Genomic DNA, 27,151 nt, shown 5'->3' with positions numbered 1-27,151 from the left:
GCCCACTGCACCGAACTACCTTGTCGGGATATTCATGACCCGTCATGTTTCTACTCTCGTAAATTATTGTAATCATAGTGCATCGTGGCTTGATTAACTTACTAACGCATTTGGTCACGGCGTTTATGTATCACCTTTTCATTTTTATCTACTTTGATATGTACCTGATATGTCTGTACTCAATCATTTGCTAAAGCGTTTGTCATCAGCTGTAAGATACTGCCCTGTTTATTGGCACGTTTGTTGAACTTTGTTGATAATTTTTATACGAATAAAATTCTGTTTTTTTTTTTTGCCAACCCATGTTCATATCTAGAAAAAAAACTCTGGCTCTTTGCCATTTCCTCTAATTTAAGGGGAATACTTTTTTTTTGTGCGTGCCCATCTTGCGCTCTACTTCGTTAGTTTGTAGTCTGTTTGAACTTAGGGTTCAAGCAGGCTGCAATGTTTTGCGTTGTCCCAGCACCTCCAAGAGACAAATTTATTTTTAAACCGAATCCTGAATAGCTTTCCAGTATTAATTGAGCACATAAACAAGCATAATAAAATAAAATAAAGTCCAGTTATTAAATATTCGATTATCTTTTCCATAGTTTAAAAAATACTGCCAAAATGAAAACTCAATTAAAATATAAAATTATGATCCATTTTTCGTAATAAATACAAAGTACCTATTATCTCGAAAAAAAGGTTTATGATATAAGTAAAAAAATAACTATAGCCACGTGTTGTACAAAGTTACAATATATTTATTGTAGTATTTTTTGGAATCTAGTCTTCAAAGGAATGTTTTGTAGAAGTACAGGATTTTGTTTTCTGTTCAGCTATCGGGCAGATAGTAAGTTAACACAAATTTTGCAAGTATCCAGGAAAGGTTACCTGCCTGGCATATAACAGCTTCATGCTGTGAGCTGATGTAGTTCTCTCTCATTTCACTCGGGCCTTGCACCTCGTCAACTGCGAGGCCAGTCGAGCCGAGAACACTCGAAACATCCAGAGACACTGGAGAGGGAACAATCCCAGAGTTTATCTCGGAGCGACGGCGGCAAACCACGTTCAACCGAGATCATGATCCGATCTAGGATCCTACTGAACGCAAGTCCATCGTCATTTTCCCGTCGCACCACACTCACTCGGTTTGTTACGTTGTCTTTGTAGCATGTGACCTGAAACTAGACCGTTACACTGTGACAGTATTTAAAGAGGGGGGGGGGATACGAGGAAAACCTACGGAAATCCATCCATCAAACGTTGATGTCGGTCGTAGGGTTCCTCTCAGCACTCAGAATTTAATTACCAGTAGTCAAGGTAGCTTATGCGTGCTTTATCTGGGATACACTGCTGAAAGAACAGAATCAGGTTTATCTTCCCTTATACTATATCTCATGAGCGAGGACACTACTTGCAGGTAACTTCATCCTTATATAATTTCTTATAAAAAAACATTATCGGTTAATGGGATAGCCTTAATTTTTTTGTGGGGGAGGGGTGGTTATTATTTTATTTAATGTACATATTAATTTGGCTGAGAGGCAAGCTTGATGTCTCTGTTAAAATTGAAGGAAAAAAAGGCGCTCGTTCATGAGACCGACTATAAATGTCTCTATAAAAGAAAACAGGCACCGTTCCCGACTATCAATCTCCTGTTACGTCGTGGGATTCGTAAAGTCCGCCGTTAACCAAGCAAGCATTAGCGCTGTTCCCAGCTGCCTGGCGTCTCCGTAACACGGGGAGCAACAGCTTCATAACCGCCGTGGCAAGGTCGGCGCGGCAGAGCCGCAGTGCGGCGTAACGCTGATGGAAGCCGGCCATCTCGACCCGGAGGTCGTTCCTCAAGAATATTACCTGCGGCAGAACTGACCTAGTTCTACTACTTACTGTTCGAGATAGACTCTGGAGGTCCTCGGACCAACGGAAGGGTGGGTGAATGGAGCCACGATTATTTGGCGGATTCGTTGGGTGGCAAAGTAGAATTTAAGCACTCATACATCTGATTCAATATTTTTTTCCCCAACCTTAATTAAAACTAAGTGTCATGTACAATCATACAAAATCTACAATTTATTTTTTATCTCTTTATAAATATTTCCACCCCTATAATGTAAGAAAGGGTCTAAAAATGTTTTCTATCCTATTGCACTGCCAAAGATTGGACTGAGCCAGCAAAAAGTTTTATTTTCTAATTTATGTTACAACAAAAGTAAATTCTCTTTGTGATACGTTCTTAAAGTTAATACAAATGTTGTATTAAATCACATTAATATTTGCCCCATAGTAAATTGAATTTTATTCTTTTTTAAGATTACTAGACATGTCAAAACTTCTTTCCAGATAAATTACATAAAAGGAAATCTTTAAGATAGATTACTTTAGTTGACATAAATATGCAGCAATTTGAACAATATTTTACCCTCATAAGCTCTTTATTCACCCAAGTGTCTTTCACCATTTTTAAGAATCTTTGAGACAGAAACTTCGGCAATTTACGTTTACGCTGGGCACGATTTTGCTTGGCTGAGTCCATCAAACATCCAAGAAAAATTTATTAACTCGACTTATCTCCAAAAATTTTGATAGAAACTCAAGTCATCCAACTTGTCATAAAAAATATGGTTACGCTAGCGACCTTTTCGGTGCCGCATTAACCATCGGCAACAGTTTGAATAAACGGTGCCCTGCGCGAGGCTAGAAATTGGTTTCAGCAGTTATTTTTTCCCCCGCAACCATTGATACTATTGTTACGGCAAAAATACAGCATCATCGCAAAAAAAATCAACGTCTCTAATTTTCTCAAGTAATTTTTTAATTTTCAATTATTTCTTGTTATGACCATTAAAGAGTACAAACTTTATTCCAGGATAGTTTCGCCATCACAAAGTTTCATTTGGCAAAGCCAAGCGTTTGGTACGTCCTCAGATGTTCACAAAAGTTACTATATACGAGTTAATGGCGCCAGATGTGAGTCCGCCATCTGGAAGGAATCACCGAAAAAGTGAGCTCTGCGAATGCGCGGAAGTTTGAGCAATAGATAGGCAACGGATAGGACACCAAAATCCGTTCCATAAAAAATAAGAGACTGGCCGTGTCCTATCGTGCACTGCGATTGCGGTCAGGGTACAGGTGTAGCATAATCAGCACCTAAACCAATGTGTTGGAGTCTTGGAATACCGGCTTTAAGCTGTGTTTTTTTACGAAAGTGAAAAGGGCTAAAACACTTGTTTTCAGAATATTTTTTTTAGGCATGGAACACAGATTATTTGAAATTACTCAAGGGACTCGTATCACATCTTTCTCTTCATTTCTCCGCCAGTTGATGTCACGGTTACCATGGACGACGAGAGGACCACGCGCTGTTTCGCAGCCTTCGCGCTTAGAGGCGACACCGTGCTGGAAGCGGCAGCGAACTTCGCGCTTATCACCCCGCCTCACCGACGCCAAAGTACATCCCCCGGGATAGGCGCCCACCAGGGTCGAAGGTGCGGGTTGCAAATCCCGCGTCGTGCTTCTGTCTCCTTGTACGAGGGTTTATTGGCGCGCGTGGAAATGGCGAACCCGTGTTTTTTTTTTTTTTTTTTTCCTCCTCCATCCCCTCTCTCTCCCGGCAGGTAAACAACGACGACGAAGGAGGTGGAAAGAAGACAGGAAAACCCTTCCACCACGCGCCCGAGGACGCCATTTTGGGTCGTGTTGCAGGACTCGTCGTCGTTCGCACTGTTTCCCTTTCATCGTGAAAAAAAAAAAAGAACTCTCTCCCCCCCCGTCCCTTCCCAACGTGTTTCTCTCCCGAGCGCGGCGGGTAAACGACGTCCATCCTCGTCTTCGCGGGTTTGTCCATTCTCTGGCGACACGCGCTGCCTGCCCTTGTTAGCAGCGCCGACTCGGCCCCGCGTAGTCGCTGCCCGCTCAGCCGTCACCACGCCAGGGGCTCCGCCACCTCCCGTCCAGGCGTGTGCGTGGGAGTCCACGTGCGACAGAAGTGGGACTCCTTGCTCGTCAGGTACAGATACAGCTAAATTATTTACATTTTCAATCACACTACATGTTCGCATAAAGTTAACTGAACCATCCAAAACTGTCTTCCACGACCATAAGTAAATTGTAGATGATAATTTTCGCAGGCTTTCACGGCCATTGTCTGAAGTAGCTTGGCTTCTGGGTTGTAGCCGTGTCCTTGGCGATAAATTCACCGACGTTTCGGTCGACATTGCAGTCGCCATCATCAGGGAGCCGTTAACTACTGTAGGTAACTGCTCCCTGATGATGGCGACTGCAATGTCGACCGAAACGTCGGTAGATTGTAGATACTTAAAATAAAATAAATATGAAAGCGTCAGTCGTTTAGTCGTTACGAAAACTGAGGAGCAGCAAAACGCAAGGGAATTCCGTAGCGTCACTGCTGCGTCATTTCTACCTCTTCCCTTCCGGCCGTTGCAACTAGCATATAGCATGCTCCGCTACGAACCTATATATCTTGTCTCACTTGTCTCATCAACCCATTCGACCGCTAATGCATGCGTTGGAGTGGTATCGCCGCTGACGCACTCTCCTGCTCTGCCGGTTACCCCACCACGTACCTGACTATTCCTCTATCGTGCGATCGGAATTTTCGTAACGCTCGAAAATTATAGTCCCCTCAACATAGAAGTTTTATTTCAATGACAAAAGCTAAGACATACATATCACAGTCGTAGCAACCTTGCTACATAACGTTACAGAGATATTATTTTGGAAGGGATAGTTTTTTCATCCTTTGTGGGCTGCAACAATTTATATCCTCCCCACCGTAGCCAGACATGCCTCACACACGCAGGGACTGTGTTACCAAAGTAGTCCATATTTGATTCCGGTGCGCGCACGGGTTTTTGTAAGCATATATTTCGTAGAAAACTTGACTTAGTGTATCGTGTATTTAGTAACATTAATATACAAGTATTTACGACTTGTTTTAACGAATTATTTAAATGATTGACTTAAAAAACCAGTATTAAAATTATTAAATGAAAACCAAAATGTAAATTTAAAATTTTCAGTTTTTTTACAAGCGAAATTATTGCTTAAATTTAAATGTGTAAACGTTGGAGTTCTAAACTCAACTATTTCCCGGGTGTTTAGTGTAACAATCAAATTTCTTTCAAAATCAACTATAAAGAGAACTTCCTTAAAAAAATTATAATGGTTAAGTCGGAATCCCTCCTTCATAGAATCCAGGCTACGGTCTTGCTGGTACTACCGGCGTTCATCGTCGCAGTCCCCAGAAGTATTTAGTTCAAGTGGTCGCTGCAAAATCGAATATTTAAAGACTTTATTTTTTTTGGTCGGGAGCAAATTCTTAAATCTTAAGGCGTTATGTCCTGCTCCAGAACATTATTTTACATTTACGTTCCACGCTGTTAAACTGGCCGACATTTTGCATCATTAGCTGCAAAAGTTGTTATTTTCAACGTTTTCGTGCAGAATGGCTAAGAAGAATCAAATTGGATACGAAACTGTAACTTTTTAGGTTTTGAGTCAATTTTACTGGCTACTATGTTATGTGGTTTAATTTCTTTCAGAAAACAAAATATTTCATTTATTTAGTCCTTTAAAATCATCATAATTGTTATCATTTAAATAGGCTAAATATAATTAAATCAATTCCTCTGAAACAATTGAAACCGTATCACGCAGGAGCCACGAGCATTTCCTTTAAACCCAAAAATTTTCAGTTATTTATTAAATTTTTTTCTTCTTATCCATACTGTACAAAAATTTAAAAAAAAATTAACTGTGCCGGCTAATTATGCAAAACTTGTGCAGTATATATGCATTCATGAAGTTGAAATTCAGCCACCCAAATGTCAACAAGTTTACTGCGTTAAAAGTAAATATAAAATAATTACCTGGAGTAGGGCATAAAACCTCCCCCCCCCCCCCCTCCCTTACCGGCTAAGACAGAATTATAATAACCCGTCGCTTCTGACCGTTTGTCTTCTGTCCGTCCGTCACGTAACCAAATGGGTGGTCCAGAAACTTTAATCCGTCCGTCCGCCAAATGCTTGGAAAGCTGTAACTTTTGACGGACGGACAGGCGGACGAAGTGTGTCGATGGTTTGGCCACGACGCAGGCAATTGTTACCAGGACATAGGCCGGCGGTGTTTGTGCAGGACGTTCAGATGAATTTGCACAAAACTCGAGTTCAAACAATTTAATCACGACCCTGAAATTCTAATACAACACGTAGGCTACATAAAAAAATACATAAATAGAATAAAACATCTATACGAATCTCCGAGAGAAAAACCATGGATTGCTGGCAGAACCTCTCTGGAAAAATATTAGACGGACGGATGAAGTCAAGCTGCAAATCGCTTCGCTAGATGCGTGGCGTTGACGGACAAAAGAGTGACGGGCGGAGGTGACAGGTTATTGTAATTCCGCCTTTGCCGGCAGGAGCGTACGCAGAATTTCCTTTTGACAAAAAAAAAGAGGGGGGTGGGATAGAACCAGTTTGCCCGCTGTTTGCTTTCAAATTCTTTCCCTTTGTTGGTGGGACTGATATATATTTACAGATTTTTTTTTTCGAGGGGATGAATACCTATATTCCCCTTATTTCCCCTCCCCTTTCAATTGTGTACGCCCTTGATTAACGGGTTTTCTCAGACGCACGATATCCTTTGACCCAGATGGAACAAAAGTAATTAAAGTCACACGGAATCAAACAAATTACAAACTTATTACTTCAATAAACCAAAATAAAACTTTCTTTTTTTACTAATATTTCGTCGAACAAGCCACTCACGCACGATATCCTTTGACCAAATAGGATACGAAATCACATCAAGTTAAATAAAGCCAAATAATATACAAACACAGTACTTCAATAAAACTTATATATAAATATTTCCACTGACATTTCGTAGAACATTATTTCTAATTTTTCACATCACCACAAAACAAAAACAATAACACCTCGTACATATACACTTCTGCAGGTATGTCTGTACACGGTATAGCTTATACATCATGTCCCAGAACTCAAGGTCAAACCAAGAACAGTTACTGGACATATTAATTTAAAAAAAATTTGAACTGCTGTGTTTTTGCATGTAAACACATTCGCATATCATATCCTGTTTTGTCCAATGTAACCGTGTGTTATCCAGCTTGTAATGAACCTTACTGTACGTATGTAGCGTTTTTAGTAAAACCCTTCACGTTTAGGATATTATTCATAAACAACTAAACAAAAAAAGGTATTCTTAAAATAAAATAAACCTAAGGTTTCCAAGGTTTTTTAAATACTGAAAATAAACTGTTTTACGACAAACGGATAATATAAAACTGTAAACTACGATTTAATTGTCAGCTGAAGCTAGGACTGTAATATAAATGGGCATTCTAGGTTTTTAAACCCATTAAATAACGACTGATTGTAATGATGAAACCGTTTACGGCATTTTTTCACCTATTTATATTTCTGCTAGGACTTAAATCATCTGTAAAAATCAAAATTAAAGAAGCAAACTAATTAATTTTGAAACAACTCCCTTAACACGCCATAACGTATGAAGGGAAAGGATCCAAGCTGATGTTGCACTTACAGAAATTGGTTCCTCAGGTCCTCTGGTTCCCGGTCCAACAGTGACGTCACTGCGCGGTGGAGTGCTTCGTTCTGCAAGGCAAGCACACGACAAGCACGTCTTAGGACCAGGAGCGGCCTGCATCTTCCATAACACGACAGACAGTTCCTTAAACTAGCATCGCAGCCACCTGTGCGATCAAATACCATTTCTTGGACACACGCCAACACAGTTTTGCACTGTTTGTCATTAAAAAAAATTTAAATAACGCCAATTAAGAAGTAAAAATAAAAAACATATACACACAGGGGACAAACCTAAATCAGCTGATGTCAAACAGATAAACCCAAAGAGGTACATAAACAGGTATTATGGAGAACACAACGAAGACAGCACAGATTAAAAAAAATACAAACTTAAATATCAGACAGCACAAAAATTCCGTGGAAGTAATTTAGTAATGAAAAAAAATAGTACTAGCACAGACGAACACAGTGAGAGCTAACAGCGACGAGACAGTTCCAACAGTCACAGACTACAAAACTTGGACAACGCAGAAAATATACGTACACAACTATGAAGATAAACAGATATAACGGACATCACAACGGCAACAACCGGGACGAATACAGAAGGTTTCCCATGGCAGATCAGTTCCGACGTTTCAGGAACTGGCATCTGTTCCCGCCATCAGGCACAAACAGACTGTTTTGTGCCTGATGGCGAGAGCATGACCAACAGTGCAAAACTACGATGGCGTACATCCAAGAAATTGTATTAAATAAAAATGCATCATTACGCGAACCATTTAAAGAACCCGTCTGTGGGATGATGCGGCGCTCTGGGGCTATATTCTCAAATGCGCACAGCGAGTAGGCGGTAGGCGTGAGTATTGTTGGGTTTCCCACCTGCGGGTCGTGTCGTGGCGTTCTTGAACACTATAGACAGACCACGGGCGCTCTCTACAAACAGAGCTTCTTTTTATAAGCTCCCCTGTGAGCAGGGACGCAACAACTAAATTTTCAAAGGAGGGGCAATATACCTTTTTATAAAGAATCATCGATCCCCCTATTGAAGAGGGAGGTCTGTGGGGTCCTCCCCCGGGAAAATTTGTATTTCAAGGTGGTAAATGGTGCTATTTAAGCAGTTTTATTATCTAAAAATTGATTACACAGCACTTTCTTTGCCCCCGTTTGCCCCCACTTCAAGGTTTCAGAGGGGGGTAAAAATACCCTTGCTCCCCCTTGTTGTTGGGTCCCTGCCTGTGAGAGGCTATGTTAATAATTACTGATGGTGCCTGCGGATATGTTCCATTTTGGCAGTGATTGTAGCCTCGCGCGCAGGAGCTTGGAAATTGACGACATGTTGTCGTGAGCGACGAGGCGCGGTCGAACTCCCGTCTGTGGCTCGTCGTTAGTTTCTGAGAACACCACAGTGAGGTCCACAGGCTGGGGATCCCAAAATAGCTAACGCCGAATGGAATTCGTTAACATAGCGGACCCACGTGCTGCAGCATAAACCCATATATATTCAAATTCGTGAACATACTGGGACGCACCAATCGTATTGGTGTGCCAAATGAAAATTTATAGTAGGGAAACTACTCTTGAATACATATTGTAAAGTTAAATAGTCATAGCAAGAAGTAATCCCAACTTTAAAATACGTTAGAAATCTGGCATGTTTCTTATTGATTGCACACAATCTCGTCGATTCTTACTTTGTGCTTCTATAGCGCAGATACAGGACGTGCGCTTTAAAATCCAATGCAGTTCATTTCGAATTGGTTCAAATCCCGTCACAGGGAAAATATGTTTTATTTATTTTTATAGAAATGATAATTGCAGTATAAAATTGTACTTTGAATAACACATGTATTATTATATTTTTGGTGTATCTAATTTCTGTAATTACTCATATTGCATAGCTTAGTCTGTTGCTTTAGTAATTTCATACAACGTAACCTTTATTTATTATTTATAATAAAAATTAATAATATAAACACAGTATTTTAAATTAACTCTATAATAGAACAAGCATACAGTTGTTAATAAATAAGTTTCCGTATATTATTCACGGATAAACTAATTATTTATAGAAACTGTACCCTGTTAAATGGGAAAGCGAGCTAGTTTTATTTTACCAAGAATTTAATAGTAATATTGTTTTTATTACATTAGAATTTTCTTGTTCCTTTGTTTCAATTCTATGGTCTTTGAAAATTTCTTCATGAGTACTCTTTTCCTTAACAAAAGAAAATTTTAAAATTTAAATGATAAAAAATTGTAACGCCAATGTTGGCACACGGAATGAACAACCCGAGCCAATCAGGCTTTATAATTCCCTTCCGATGTTTCAAAAAAAAATTTTTTCCCTGTGCTTAGAAATCTCCCCATCTCAGGTATAGTCGCTGTATCAATAATAATGTGTAAAATAATGTGCGTGAGTATATGTTAATCATTATTAGAATTTGTTCAGGATAATTTGTGTCTAAGTTTGTTTTTTATAAAATGTTCTATCCCAAAATATGTTTTACTATTTTTTTTAAATTTTATATTTAATATCTTAAAACCTTAAATAATGGTAATATATGTTAAATTTGTTTATTCTTGCTTTTATTTGTTTATTTGGTTTCTATTGTGAATTATATGTGTTTTAATTATCTTGGCTGCAGTTTTTTTTAAATTAACTTAGGTGGTGAATTTTTTGTTATTATTACTATACATGTAGGCTACTGGCCATTCATGTGGTTAAGTATAAGACAAAATAAAATTAGTCTATAAAATAAAATAAATTGTATCACTAAAAAATATTGTTCGCAATAATACTGGTTTCAGATTCTTACCCGGGCATTTATGCTTTGTGTTTTCCCAGTATCTGCAATAGTTAAAAGTTATTTGTAAACCGTTGCCTGACTAACTTTCTAGTATCAACGCACACATTAATAAAAGTAATACAACAAAATTAAGTCCAGTTATTGAAATTTCGATTATTTTTTCTATAGTTTAAATACTATACTTAAATAAAACATCAATTATAATATTTAAAAAAAATTCGTGCCAATTTCCGTAATAAATACTCACTACCTCTCATCTCGAAAAAAAGTATTTCATATATGCAAAAATAATCATAGCCATATGTTGTTAATTGTTACAGTATCTTTTTTCTTGTGGTATTACAAACTGTTTACTATATATATATTTTTCATGCGTATTCCGCCTCCTCGTGCTTTAACCGCAATTCGCATATGAAACAATGGTTTGAAGAGCTCGCATTTCCCGCCCTTCCCCCGTTGGAAACTCCTCGGCTTTGTTCTAGTCCTCGTCTTTCACTCCCTCTCTCTGTCCGTGTGTTCCGCTGGCCAAACATCGGTCACGCGGGTTGCGTCCGGCGGCGAGCAGGGGCCGCGGTCGACCGCCGAGTGTGTGTGTGTGCGAGTAGCTGGTGCCTCGGTGCTGCTTGTGAGCCGCAGTGTGCATCCACTCTCCCTTCCCTTCCTTCTGGAAGCGGGTGGTCCCGGGGCCTGGGAGGTCCTGTGGTCGGGTGTAAGGGCGAGTACTGCAGGGGGGAAGGGAGTGATGGACCGGAATACATCCCGGGGAAGTCCCGGTGGGGGTAGTCCAAGCGCCCGACGATTGGGCCAAGACCGCCTTCGGTTCCAGTTCCCCCCCTGGTTCTACCTTTCAGGTGCAGGTTTCTTGGGGAATTGTTTTGTGTGTACAGCCGGGAGAATGCTCTCTCGGAAAACATGTCCCAGTTTCCGTGTGATCTGTTGCCAGACATACACCACAAGAGTGCTATTTAATGCAAATAAAAATTGTTTCAATGAATATGAAACATTGTACTTGGCAAAGGAAAAATATTTGGAATGAGAATTTTGGATTTACATATAATATTGTTGTGTCTCCTCAAGGGTATCATAAGATAATATTAATTTTTTGTTTGTTTCTAAGCAGACGTAACTAAAAATCTTTTTTGTCAACAGATTTGTTTTTGTATAGTTTAATATTAAAAGTTTTTTTCTCTTTTCAAGCATAATCAAACTAAATGCTTCGTTATTAACACTGATCGACTGCTGCAAAGAGTTTCACATGTGAGATAATATTTGGTTATCAGCATTTACACTATTAGAAATATCAAATAATATTAAAATTTATAAATAATTTATATTAATTCTTAGTATAATTAACGATGGTACATTAAATAATAATTTTAATGTTATCAAGTCGGGTAGTTCAAATCTGGCAAAAGTTGGTGCCAATTGCTCTGTAGTGCAAATTAAGAGTTGAGACACTCTTTAGTATGGTGCTGCTGCGTGAACTGGTACTCGGTTTGTGCATTACCTTCACAATGATCAGCCGTCAAAATTGCAACGTTTTTTTGCAGTATAACCTTTCGGGAAAAAGTCTCAATTTACCTTGAACTGCGTGTATGTTACAATTACTAGAGGTAAAAAAATTTATAACGAGAGATCAATCAAATACCAAATGTTAATTTCATATGTTGATAGAATTTTATAACTTTTAAGTAATTTAAAGTCTGGTATAAATATGTAACTATATATACACTTATTTTTTACACGTGTTAAAGTTAAGGCAGTGACCACTCTGTCTTACGTTTAACGACAACAAAATAAAATTAATAAATTTTATTAATAATAACAAACACTCAGTCTAAAAACTATAACACCAAAAATTTAGGAAAAGACTAAATTAAGAGAGCTAAAACAATAATAACCATTTATTACCAAAAAACTGGACTCTAATATAAATAATTTAAAACAAATAACAAAAGTATGACTTACAGAACAAAATACATGCAAAGCACATTGCATTACATTAGAAACTAAACACAATTCATTACTAAACTGTTAATTTAAAACGATTAAACCTATCTCAAAACGAAGTAAGTTAAGTTTGCGTTAAAATTAGGATTACATCCACTACTCATTTCTAGTTATGATTTTTCGTTCTGAAATAGTTTTTGTAAGCCTAGTAACTGAGCCTTGTCAGACTTGAAGTGCGCCACGCCGCAGCGGGAAAGTTAATAAGGCGTGATTAATGGGAAGAACTAATGAATCGCCTTGTTTGCGCAACGAAATATGCATTAAAAAAAATAAGTACGACGAGGAGTTGCGTGATGGATCGATGCTCCGGAGAGACACGCTTCAACTGCCTGAAGCTGGATTACGGTGAAATCTTCTAAATGAAAAATCTTTTTTTCCTCTTGCCCGAACTTACACCTTTCGGCCTACCGTAAATCTAGATAATGTTCGACAAAGTTTAAAGTAGAATATACGTAATTTCTGCACTTTATGAATTGAATTTTTTTTTTACATCTGGTAGAGTAATGTCAGAATCACGGGGTAACGGAGGTGAGTAGGTAACTGAGTTAACGTGTGCAACATACGTAATTATGTAACGAATATTGCTAAATGGCGAGGGGTTAAAAAAAAAGTTTTGAATATTTAGCATCTCTACAGATTATTACAGATGGCAGCAGACGCGTATGATTCCATATACTTTCCAATACTTTAGTGAACGTTTACATACTTTCTCATACTTTCGCATACTTTTGCCTACTTTTGCAAACTTTCGAAACTCGTAATTCACAACTCTAAACTCTCAGCTCTGAAGTTGGATGCGGTGTTAGCATGAAAATTGGGATGATTTGTATAGACATTTCCAACAGGGTAATGTATCATATTTTAGCCAACATAAGCCCGTCAATTCGTTCTTATATTCCATTGAAGACATGGAGACACTATTAAATCAAGTTATATATTCCAAGCATGATTACGCATGTTTCAAATATTAGAGTACCCTCAAAACTTCATATTCCTCGTATCTGTGAAGTTCCACTTCAAACGCGCGTGGAAACTACACACCCGTGTATTTTTATTTATTTTGTGGTTTACGTCCCTGCAACAACGAGGTCTTTAGATAAGAAAACATACAACACACGTCAGGAAAATAAGGAAAGAATAATCCATGGCTTACAGTATGTATTTTTCGCGAAAAGATTTCGAGACTGGCTGAGAGTTAAAACACTGTGGCATCATCTGTGTTTTTGTTACTGGTTGTGTTTCTTTCAGGTACATGTTTACTGTTGGGTTCATCCTCTCGATCCCGGGAAACGAGAGCTACTGTTATCTTTTTTTCAATACCAACACGCCCTAAGCCTCGGCTTACACGCTCAACTGGTTACTTCATTTTCTTGCCATTGCTATTCATTAAGGGAATTTGCTCAATAGCTCTACTGCATTATTTTAAATCCCTTGCGTTGATTTTTAAGGTCACATTTTTTCTCATCACATATTCACTTAATCGTTATTTCAGAACTGTGAAAGGACGCACAAGGTACCATACTTATGGAAAAAAATTCGTGACTACCGCTTTCAAAATAGTATTAAGTAAATAACTGTTGAGAAAATTTAAGACTGAACACAAAACATCAAGAGATCTATTGTGATAAATGCACAGGAAAGGCCCTCAAATAATATCAATGACACCTTAAAAATATTACTTCTTTTCGTTTTCAATCAGATATCGCTTGGAATTTGTAGTTTTGCTGATGATAAAAGGATAAAACCCACGCTTATGCTTTATGTTTGATGATTACAGAACATTTTAAAAAGTTGAGACATATATTCATTTTTTTTTTTGCATTTTTATATGTATTTTTTGCTTGTTTTTTTGAACGAGTAACTTGTTTTAGACGCAAAAAGAATAAAATAACATTCTGTATCTAATCTGACACTGTTTAAAAATTGTTCCGATTTAATCGTCTATTTTTTACTCACGGGTATTTGAATGTTGATTTGTTGCTAGTGATTGAAAATGTTAATTAGTAGATTGCTGAACAGCTAACTGACCTTATTCAAACAGTTGCTAATTAATTTTAAAAGGATGAAGACGAATTCAAATCCTTTTAATTCCTAAATGACAGAAGCCTGGGGCTCATTTGAAAAAGGGATAATGACCCATTAATGAAATGGGCGTTTTTAATGGTTGCTAGAAGTAATTCTGAAACTTGGAGCTATCTGTCATAAACAGTGAAAACTAAATTTTTGTTACAGCTTCAACGCATACAACGTTTTATCAGTTAAGAAATTTACAGATTTAAATTTAAGCACCACCATTTAAATGCTTTTTTAATACATCATAGGAGGCTTCCGGAAAAGTATATATGTTATCCAACAAACAGTGAATATATTCAAGAGTTTTTGATTTAAAAATGGAGGTTTAGACACGCTTCAAAATCAGGCAAGTGCGACATAAACTCAGCTATGTACTACCTACTGTTCGTAAGTTTTTTTAAGTTTCAGAACGTGTAGAAGTATCATATCAAAGCATAAAAATGATCTAGTTGTTATCCAAGCAATTTAGTTAAAATATAATTAATCAAGTTATAAAATCTAAAATCTTATCATGACCTCGCACTAGTAGTACCTACTTGTGAATAAAAATAAAGTAAAATCTTCATATTACATTCTGAGACAAGTCAAAGGCAGAGAAGACGGAAATTTGGTAAGTGATAAGTGGGCTCAGTCGTTTTTATTTCTAAAATTCTCATCTCAAGACTTAATTTTTTAAAAGGGTAACTTCACTTCATTTCAAAGAAAATACTCTTAAAATAAAATACTTTTCTATATCCAGCCTACACAATAAAATGAACTGGTTAACGTTTTAAAAATTACTGACATAGCATTGTAAATACTTACATCATACACAACTAAAATAAATCTGAGAGAATTACCTAAATAATAAACATTATCTTGAATTATTGTAGAGCCTATTAGTTATAAACTTGTTCAAACAGAATCATAAATCTGTTGTCATTTTATTTGAACTGCTGCAGTGAATAGTCAAAAGGTTTATTGTTTTAGGGAACACGTAGTCAGGAAATTTTGACTTTCGTTCACATGCTCACCGGTAGAGTTTGTGTATCGTTGTGAATGACGTAATGATGGAAATGTTCACAAGTTATTTCAGTTAATTTCTGAATGAAATTTGAAATTATAGCTTATGAGGAAAACAATTCCGGTTAAAAACGTGTCGAATTGCACCGCGGTTTGCACCGCGGGAATGCTATAACTCAACTGGTACCAACGTCACGAAACAATAATTGTAATTAAGTGCATTTGGAGCGGCATTGTTGTGCGACGACCGGCGCGTGCATGAGTTGGCAGCAGTGGGATTCACTGCGCTGACGTCCACTCGCACGGAGCGGGCTACAGGAATCTGTGGCGACATGTCCGATAAAACATTCTCATCGGACGTTAATACGCATTTTAATTCTAACGGTTATTATTGGTTTTTATCTCACTTTCTACTAGATTAATCAAAAAATACATAACTCATGTCTGCACAACCAGGAAAAAAAAAGCATGACCATTGGGTTTCACACGTATTAGAGCATAAATATTTTATTTCAAGAAAACTTTTTCTGGAGTAGTTGAATGCTTTGGTCCATGCGATCGTTTTGATTCTATGTTCTGGCAAAATACATTTATAAGTCAAAAATGTTACTTAACATTTCTACACCATCATCTAAGTGATTTAAACAAATAGAGGATACGCATTGAGAAAAAAAAAATTTTTTTGAAAGAAAAAAAAAAGGGATATGGCGGAACAAATATTTTCTTGCTGTAGCAAACTATTTGTGTGTAAAAATGTTTACACTTAACAAAATATATTTTACTTGAAGAAATGATTTTTTTGTGCGACAAAATTCTTCCCTGCTAAAAAATATTATTTTGAATCAACTTTATATGATAGTTTTGATATATAAAACCAACTATCCTGTTCAGACAAACAAACCTTTCACTCGATAAGGTGTTTTTCTTTCTCGAGATGGAACGTTGGATAGAGGCAGGATTGTTACGCGGAATCGTTTTACACGAATCTTTATGATCAAGCCTCGGTCAATAAAAATGTCAGATCTTTTGGAGAGTTACGCTTGATTGGAAAACCTCTTCTCCTTGTTTATGAGTGTCTCGCTTCCGTCAGAGGCGTGTCAATAGTACTGTAATCCAAACATCAACGTGGAGTAGACGTTTATAGCAAATCTACTTTTCTACCCAATGAATCCGCGAAATAATCATGGCTTTAACTATAGAATACTCATAATGGGTGCACTCAATTCTATTGGATGTTGATGAAGGCTGAATGAGACTAAATCCTACAATCCTATGCCAAAACGAAGGCCGCATATATATATTCTTGTACGATGGGAGACCCAAAAATAACCGGATTCGTACTTTTGCGCATCAAGTACTTGTAGCACCAGTTTTCGCCGCTAGGAAGCTGGTATAGGACCTCTCCTGAGTCATTCTGCCAAGTTGCGTCACCCGAAAACGAGTGTGGTTCCTCTGGCAGTTCTCTCTGTGTGTGTGTGTCTTTGGTGGTGCAGTCGTAACACGAACAAGGGGCGGCTGTGAAGTTTTGTTTTTTACTCAGCAAAGTTCGTGGAGTCTTTCGTGTTGCCAACTTCACACTTATTTCACTCACAGTCTTTAGTAAATTACAATTACCAACATTATAAGACTGTTTGAAATTTACCCAACGTGTATAAATATACATATTTATTTATTTATTTAACAAGTATGCCAATGAAAAGGTATTAAAACCAGAATTACAAGCAAAACAATTTAAATTAATAAAAAATAATGAAGTAAATGCACCAGCTGGTAGTGGCACACAGGGCCACAAACAAAATCTTCAAAAATTAATTAAACCTGAAACCCCTTTAAATAAATAAACGTTTGCGGAAATCATATAAGAGACACTCCAGTGGGGAAAAAAATTGAGCTTCTTATTTATGTAACCGTAGTAATTTTGTCTGTATAACAAAATCTGAAGACAGATACCACTTATACGTTTTACTGCGTACTTTGTCATTACCAGAGAGAGTACTTAATGATAATGCAGTCTTTGTTATATTTTTTTTCTAAGAATGTCACAGTTTAAAAGAAAATCTTCAAATCGTTTCTTAGGACAAATAAAATTAAATAAATCCGTTTATTATACTGCAGTATTTTACTGCAGTAGTAAAACCAAGCCAGTCTGAAACAACAGGCTTTCAAGCGAATTCTCGCAAAAATATAAACGACGGCAAATAAATAAAATGAAACGCCACCGCAGCGCGGAGAAAACATCCCTCGAGAAATTTTATTTCGAGCCCTCCCTCCCTCCCTTCCTCCAAAATCCCTCGGCACAAGAGGAGGACGAACTCTGATAGCCTATCACGGCATTAAACGAGGAACGTTAAAAAGTAGAGGAAAGAAGAGGTTTGGTAGAGGTAGGAGGGAGGCCACGGTTGGTTGCGGTAGTGTGGGTTAGGTTGGTAGGAGAAGGGGGTTGAAAATATTTTCCCCCCACTCCCACCCCTAAAAAAAAAAAAAAGGAAGAACCCTCGGGCGAATCGATTTCCACAATTGCCACGGGCACTTGAGGGGTGGGAACCAGCCTACCAGTGGTTCCTGGGTCGAGCTAAGCGTTCAGAGTCCGCGATAAAATGTTTCCGAAGCGCCAAGTGCTTCTTGGAAGCCAAAGATATACGTCACTTTTGTGTTGAACCTTTCAGTCACACTTTTTTCCATTCCAAATATATAATTTGTTTTTTTTTATTTCAACTACACAATTTTTTTAATATTTTATATATTAATAATCTTACGCTATAAATTTAATATTAATGTATAATTAATATTTATAAAATTATAAATCATTTTATAGCCATAGAGTAAACTGTCAACTAGAATGCACACCATGACCCACGCTTTGAGACAATTCGTCCACTTTGGTGGACGGCTAGACTAGGGTAGTGGGTAGTATATGTAACTCAAACAATTTTTTTACTGTATTTTTATATGTATTTTTTTTATCCTGATTATGAATAAATACAAAATTTAACCATGCTAAATAATTGCTGAAAAATATTTAACAAATTTAAAATTTAGTTGTTTACTTTTTATTTTTTTGGAAACTTAGAAGCAAATTTAAATTTATGAACATTGGTATATAGGTACTATGCCAATGCGTTCCCCATGTAGCTTCTGTCTTAAAGCTCTATTTTTTGGGACATCATTCATATAATAATAAATATTTCAGTTTTTCCTACATTGTAGAATACCTATTTTTTAAGGGTTTTAGAAAATTAAATTTTTTCTTCGATTTGAGAATGATATTCCAAATAGAAATCTGAGGCAAAAGCTACGTACAAACTTTCAATGTACCACACAATTTCATGCTGTCTATTATTGCCATGATTCAAATATAAATAGGCCTTTCAATTTAAAGTCTGTTGGTCTGAATAGTTCCTGAGAATTCGAGATGAGTGTGTCAGTGAGTCAGTAAGTCAGTGAGTCAGTAAGGCAGTGAGTTAGTAAGTCAGTGAGTTAGTAAGTCAGTTTCACACACTCGTACATGGTATACATTGTAGCCTGTCTCCCAATATGAACGTGGATGTTGCAGTTGTATGCTGGTAGTGTTTCAACGGTGACGTACGTTTCGGCGCTGCTCGCGGCTAGCGACGAAATCCCGGACGGCCTGAACGAAGCGGCGAACTCGATGAATGGGTGGCGGAGAAATCTGCGCTCGACCTATCGCTTCCAGTTTGTTGTTTCATTATCGCCCGCTTTGCCAGCCTTTTCCCAATTCGATTGGGTCGCAACGCGCCTGGGCTATGTTATCGAGGTCTGGCGCCGACTGCCAGAGACGACAACCACCAGACGCCTCGCACACACAGGTTCACAAGATTCATTGACCGCGGGACAGACGTGAAAAGAATTTAGCATTCGCGGATGTTACTTTTTTTTCTGGTCCAAGAAGTTAAAGGTATCTTAGGTTAGGTTAGGTCTGTTACATTAATAAAGTTATCGCAAAATTCGTTTTTGGAATTTTTTTTGGGAGGGGGGAAGTGGAGGTGGGTATGTTTTCATACGTCTACATGATAGTAACTTATAATGAAAATTTGTTTAGGCTAAGACAGCGGAATTTTAATGTATCTAAATTTGTAAAATAGTTTTCATTTTTTGAAAAATTTTGTGCTTTTTTTTTTATCACGACCGCGAAGTTGCGCGAGTGAAGTGGTTAAATTGCTTTGAGCGGAAAGTTTCGCAGATTCATTTCTCGAATAGGCTAAAATTCAAATAGTTATACCTGACTGCTGCTTCTGCTATTGGCTCACTACTCATCTGGGGGAAACAGAGCTGCATCGAATTGCATGCTATTACGTTAGAACGTCTCACAGCAACCAATAAGAGGGTAACATTTGTCCGGGAATGTTTTATAACAAATTCAAAACAGCGAAAATCATGTACCAAAGTATCAATGTATACAGAATCATATCATAAAGATCAAGTGATAAATTTGGATACTTGATATGGAACAATTTAATGAAATTTGGTCCATCATATAGATAATAATTAAACCAATGATATTTTTCTAGTTCCTAGCCTTGCCCTGTAATAAAGAACAATCACATAAATTGCCATATTATTACTGAATAAATAATTTTATTTAAAAAAATAATACATTTCAAACATTATGTATGGTTATAGATGATGATTAACCCTGAAAATAGTTCTTTATTTTAGATAACATGCAGTCCACTGGATCTTATTCTTACACATATGATTGGAAGAAATATTTTTTTTATACGGATAGTTATTTTAGGAAAAACATGGACATGTTGTGTTGCAGTAGGTGTTTTCTCATTGGTTGAGTTTAATGCAAAACCAGCTTCTTACGCCAATTACAGCCAGTAAGAAAATAAACGTTGCAAATATGGACAAATTTTATGGGAGCCTATCGAAAAGTCAGATTTTTCCCTCGAATATATCATCTCTATGGGTGATTAATTCCACACACCATAACGCGATGTAATTAATATTACATTCATGTTCGAGATAAGGAACGATTTTTTAGAGGGATGCTATTGGAACAAAGATGTTTTGTTTGAAAGGATCCGATTAATTAAGAAGGTAGTATCCTAAATTATTTTGCTTCTATTATTTCGTGTTTTTTGCAAAAGACTTCAAACAAATTCATCATACAACCATAAATTGTTTGTAAAAACATTTTCTAGTAAACAACGCCTTTTTAAATGTTTTTATGAACTTTAAAGAAAATGTTTAAGTCGGTTCTAACATTTGTTTTCCCAAAACCCTGAAAAATTCAGGTTTCTGTGGTTTTGAGAAAAACCTAATTTTTATTGATTTGATTAAATATATACTAAATATAACGATTTTTAAGATGAAAATTACATATGTACGGTTAATCCAAAACTGTATGCCGCATTATTTCATGCTTTCAGTACATACTAGGACTGTCATAAAAATGTGTCTTTGAATTCATAAAAAAACATTAATAAGGTCCTGCACAGTAAAAACCAATATAAACTATTAATTATGACTATAATATGAATTTATTTAAAATAATGTGCAAAAACACGAAATAATAGAAGAAAATAATTTAGGATACTAATGTACCCCTTAAGGATTCAGTATATTAGGGGGAATTTTAGTACCAAAAATTCACCAAAGTCAAAAATGAGAGTCTAATTTTCTTCAAAAACTGAATGATCTATAAAAATTAAGTTCGTGAAATTTTGTACAGTATCAATCAGAAAATACATGAATATCATGTATATGCCAAAGAACACAAGTTTTATAAACACTAATTACGTTTAAGGGGGGTAAAACCTTATTTAAACTGATTGTCTCCTAACGTGCATTAGCAGCTGTTGGTAACAAGAAAAGAACGACATAAATCAGGCGTTGGTTAGAATGTGTTAGCGTTGAACAAATAAATCTCTGGCCTGGATTTACAGTAATTGGAAACGCTTCAAGAAGAAAATTTTCCTGCAGCATAAACACAGTTTAAAGCTAAGCTAACTTCATAGTTATTTGCACATTCACGTTGACTTTTATTTTTTTTCTCTTAAAAAATAATCGAACTGGGTCGCGAAAACTGCTGGGGAGTAAAGTTGAAACTCGGAGGGAAGTATCGGCGGACTTAAACTGGAGAATGGTGTTAATCCAAGTTGGGGCTGTTGTAAGTTTTTGGCTCGCTTGGGCGTGATTTATTTTCTCTCCCCCCGCCATCCCACCCATATGTTAGACTCCTCTCGGGTTCGGTAACGAGGGTGGGCGGGAACTCCCTGAAACAAGTCGAAGGGGCGGGACCCGAGGCGCCGAAGAACACAAGAAAATGAAGTTCGGAGGAAAGTTTACCAGTCACCGTGTTCTATCAGGCACGGTAAACAAGGCTACCGGCGCACGAGAAACAAAAAAAAAATATCAAGTTGGTCCTACCTTGCTGTTAAGGTATACTTCCACGTACGCCTATTTTTTGCCATTCTAAAACAAATGGGAACCAGAAACAACAACAGAATTGCGGAAAAAAACAGACACTGTTCAAACTACGTTGTAAAAAAATTTTGTAATTTTACACAATATGCATGTGGCAGTAGTGCCTCCGCCTATTTTAGTGTATTTTTACTCTTGTGCTCGAGTAAAAAATACTATCAAGATTGATAAAAGTAAAACTTGCTATGGTTTGGTGAATATGTCTTAGCTGGGGCCATGAATTATTTTTTCTGCGGAAATAATCTTAATGCTCGTTGTACTGCAACAAGGTATGCCTGTGCTAGCGATTGTCTTCTTGTGATTGGCGGCCGTCTGCAAGAGAAGCAATTGACCTACTTGGCCCGGCCATTCAGGACGCGTGTGCTTCCGCGCTGGATAGCTGTGATTGGTGCGCTGACAGCAGACATGTGCCTGAAATAAACCCGGCCAACCACTAACACAGACAACGCTGCAAAGTTTTAACAGACAGTTGGTCTGGAAATAGTTTCGCGAAAATTGGATGACCCTAGAGCTGTTACAGTAGGTATTTGTACTCTGATATATATATATATATGTATATATATATATATATATATATTCACATATTTTTTTTCTTAAACATGCCACAACTACCAGTTAATTTGTCTGCATCATTAAGTAATTTTATAGTAACAATGGACGTATTGATTTGTACTACTTCTAAAAATATTTTATTTTTGTAGCTTATGTTTAATGTGAAATTTAAAAGAAATTTAAATTGTATCACTTAAATTGTTAAAGTAAACACTTCGGACAACTTAGTGAATACCGAACCCACGACCACTTTGTCGTTAGTCTAGTGTCTTAACTTCTCGACCATAGTGCACTATAAATCATATGTCAACTGAGTTATGTTAACCACCATCATGCGTGGTCAAAAGCCACATTTACACAATGCTGTGTGGGTGCTGCAAAAAGGCGAAGGTGGAATTAGAAATCGCCTTTAAATACGTCATGGCGTGCCGTCTCCTGACAGTTCCTAGCGAAAGCGTTGTAGGTCAACCTCGCCTGCCTGGTCATGGGTGTATTGGTGATATTCAGGCGGGATGATAAGTGCTAATCTCGCTGGTGCTTCATAGCGCGGAGTCGCCTCTAAGCGCAGTCTTCTCGTCGTGCGTAGGCCAACTATGTGATCTGAGCGGTAACCACAACATTAGGTGGCGGAGGAATGAAGGAAAAAGGTGAAATTCAAGTCCCTCGAGTGCTTTCAAGAATCCTTACTGGGAGTTTCATGTCTAAAAAATAATATTCTGAAAACACTTTTCAGTCCTTTTCAATCTTCTAAAAATACAGTTTTAAAAAAATTGGTTGTCTGTAAAGTCGGTTTACGGACGATAGTTTAACGTGACAACGTCATAACAAAACATTCATGAAATGATTGCATACTTTTATGAATAAAATTGAATAATTTTTATTGAATTATCACTATTTTTTATGGATACACAGAAGGAGTGAAATGAAATCTACAATTTAATTGATAATTTTACTTTTATTTGCACTCATTAATTCAAATATGTTTATTACTTTAACGAAATGATTATTTTAACTATAACTTTTATACATGTTTGCTATTTAACTTCTTCCAATCTGTGTTATTCTGTTAAGGATAGGACGATGATAGGAAAAGTAGGAAACGAATGGGAGTGTTTCAAGTTTAATGTGCCTCGAAAAAGTCAAATCGATGGTTGTTCCAATCGAGTGGAAGAGAGATAGATGCGGCGCAGGCGTACAATGAGCGTAACGGGACAATGTGCGTTACGGGACACTTTTTTTCGTGCGTGCAGCCGGCGTTCATCGATTTATTAGACGTTGTCACGTCAAAATTAGTACGGAAACAGAACTACTCATTCGCCCTTAGGGCATTATTAAACGCTTTTGTTAAACACACCCCACTTTGATGTCTTGAGTAGTTTTCAATTCGCGAGGTTTTTCCCTGAAGCACGGCGCACCGTACGTGCGTGGCCGGGTAGGCGGGCGCCTTAAGAGCCGTAATTCATTCATGCATTCGTGGCGGGCGACCGCTCTCAAACGAGCGACGGTGCCACGCGGCCCGGAGGGAGGGAGGGAGGGAGGGGTGGGGATGATGAATAATTGTAGCGACGCGTCGGCCCGCGGGACGCGACCTCGCTCGTGTTTATCATTCGACTCGGGGTGTTTCCGCCGTGTTTGCTGGCGGCACTTGCGCAGCGCGCTCCGTGTTCGCCGGTCGGAAACACGCAGCGGGCGTCGCCGTGTAGTTCGCACTCCCGCCGCCGCGCCGCACTTTCACTCGTCCCAAGTCAGGCGCCTGAATCCAAGGTCCATTCACAATATTGTGAGCGAGTGTTTCAGTATTTCTGCACATTTTGCAAAACTATATTTGCCACTTTTTAAAATAAAATAGCTAGTATATTAATTTTAGTATTTTTTTTTGTTTTGTAAATAATAACACAAAATAAAATATAGTATTTTTATTATAAACACTAAAGTAATTGTCGACGCTCGGGGAAATAATCACAGAAAACGGAGGTTTTGCAGCGTAGATTAATCTGTGTATTGAAGGTTTTGAAAAATAGATAAAAATCGATATGATTATGTTAGGTATATTCTGAAATGTTAAAGCAAATATAAAAACAGGTTACATAAAACATGTTGTGTGCCGTGCATTGATGGTGGCCACAAAAGTAAAATGGTATGAAATGTTCCAGTTGGGCGACCTCGAGAAACCGGCAGGAAACCAATATGTACGTGCCCTGCTCTCCCGCGAACAGGAGCGGCTGTTTATAAATAATGGATGCGCCCTGTAGCGTGTAGCGGGGCTCGCCACTGCCAGACAAGAAGCAGGCTGTGTGCTCGCAACACTTCTCGGCGCTTCTTCCAGGGTCGCCGCTGGCTGAGGCGCGGGTTCGAGTCCTCCCCTCCTCCCTCCCATCACAAGAGGGAAACTACAATTCGCAAATCATTTCGTACACGCCCGAACACACTTGCCTTCGTGTAACTCCGGCTTTTTTTTTTAACTTCACGTGTACTTAATTGAGCGTTTTAACGTTTGCCTCCGCCGCGTGCGATAGTTCCTACTGTGCTTGCCAACAGCTTGCCTCGATAATGACAGGGGCCTTATAGTCATAACATCGCGTTGCTACAGCTATCAAGTGGCATTACAAAGATTCTTGCTGCAATATTCAAATCAATATATTTTCTTCATTTTTAGTGGCTTGAGTTTTCTTTTTTAGACCTATATGTCACGTTTTTTTAAACAAACGTGTTTTTTTCAACTAAAAAAACCGACGTTACGTGATGGCAAGTATTCGGGTGTGTATGAAAGAATTTGTTAATCACACAGGCTTCCTGTTCAAAAAATACCGATTAGACAAGAGACAGTGCATATTGAGTATCAGCTCCCATGTAATGTAATTTATATATATATATATATATATATAAGCGATATATTTACTTAAAATCAAAGACATTTGTACATTTGTACATAAACATTTAAAACAACTGTATTACTATAAAATAGTGTTTGAAGTAATACTGGGCTCAATTATTACCGTGGCATTTAGTGTGTTGTCCCAGTAACTCCAATAGTTACTTGTAAACCGTTTCCTGGATAGCTTTCCCATAATTTGCGCACTTCATAAGCATAATATAACAAAATAAAGTGAAAGTATTAAATATTTGATTATTTTTTCCATGGTTTGAAAAAAAAATATGCTTAAATGAAACATCAGTTTAAAAATATAAAATTATGCACTAATTTTCGAAAGAAAAAAAACATTACTCAGTATTTTCTCGAAAAACATATATTTAATATATCCTAAATTAACATGGCTCTCATATGTTGTACCAAGGAACAATATTTTTTTTTTTTTTTGTGTTTGTTGGCAAGTGGTTTGTAAAGGTAGAGAAAGCGCGCGAGTGAAAGTGTGTGGCGTGTTCGAGCGGCGGAGCACCCTGTATCTCCGAGGGAGTGCGCGCTCGAGGGAGGGTAGGTCAGGAGGGGGGGTGGCACGTAGTGGCCAACTTGGCCAACTCCGGGGCGGCCCTGCCGAGAGGCCCTCCGCGCGGGGCGAAGCGACGAAGTTGCTCGACGAGTCCACTCCGGGGAAACCCCCTCCGGATCTCACTGCCCGGGACTGCACTGAACTTGGCGGAACTCTTCCGACCAAGAGGACGCGCTGCATGCGTCCCATGTCCTGCGCCCTGTCGCGGGAGCGGTGACAGCGGGGCCCGTCTCCCCCCCCCTCCCTTCCAACTCTCACCACAAGGACTGTCGCTTGCAAAGCATCACGTGACGTTCGTTTACGAACACTGCCGACCACAATCGCTGCTAACAGAACGACGGTGGCAGAAGACGAACAACTAACCAGAATGAAACTAAGAGCTCATCGTAACCTCAGATAACTGGAGCTTCGTGAATAAAAAAAACATCGGATTCCAACTTCTGTGTTCTATATTTCTTTGTAAACAAGATACACATATGTGCAAGGGAAAAAAAATCGTTGTACACTTAATACGTTTTAAATTAAACTAATTCGTTACCCATAACTTACGAAGATAACCGTAAATTTACAAAGGCCCCTGGATAATGTCTAAATATTAGTTGAATTTTTCTAACGGTGTACGTTTGACAACTGTAAAATTTTTAACAAGTTACAAGACATGAAAAATGATTCGAAGCTACAGAAAAATGAATCTTCATTAAAAAAAAAAAAACAGGATTCAATCTTACCGAGTTTTGAATGAAGAAGATTGGGTTTGCTGTGGATTTTATAAACACGCCAAGATAATTCTTGCGAGTTCATGTTCGAAGCCAGTAAACTCAGTACCCGTAAATTTACGAAAATCTCTGGAGTTTTTGTAACTAGTTTGTACTTTCCGTTAATTTATGGCGAATATTTCAACAAGCCGCGCCTTGGTCAGAGGAAACCTCCAAAAACTGATTTCCGCCCAGAAGTCATTTACACGCTATAAAAAATGTAAACGGAACTTCAATAATTATGTAAATTTACATGAAAGTAAAAAAAGTCCAATTGTTTAATATTTAATTACTTTTTCCGTGGTTTCAGAAGCACTGTTAAACATTTTCACCTTCAATTTACGAAGAACGCTGGTTATATTATCCAGGAATCTTCGTAAATTCACTGATATCTTTGTAAATTTACGGGCACTGAGTTTACTTAATTTAGACTTGAATACAAAAGAATATTCTTGGTTTTCATC

The sequence above is a fragment of the Bacillus rossius genome, chromosome 7, assembly GCF_032445375.1.
Source record: "Bacillus rossius redtenbacheri isolate Brsri chromosome 7, Brsri_v3, whole genome shotgun sequence".
Taxonomy (NCBI): Eukaryota; Metazoa; Arthropoda; class Insecta; order Phasmatodea; family Bacillidae; genus Bacillus; species Bacillus rossius.
This window is presented reverse-complemented; position numbering follows the sequence as displayed.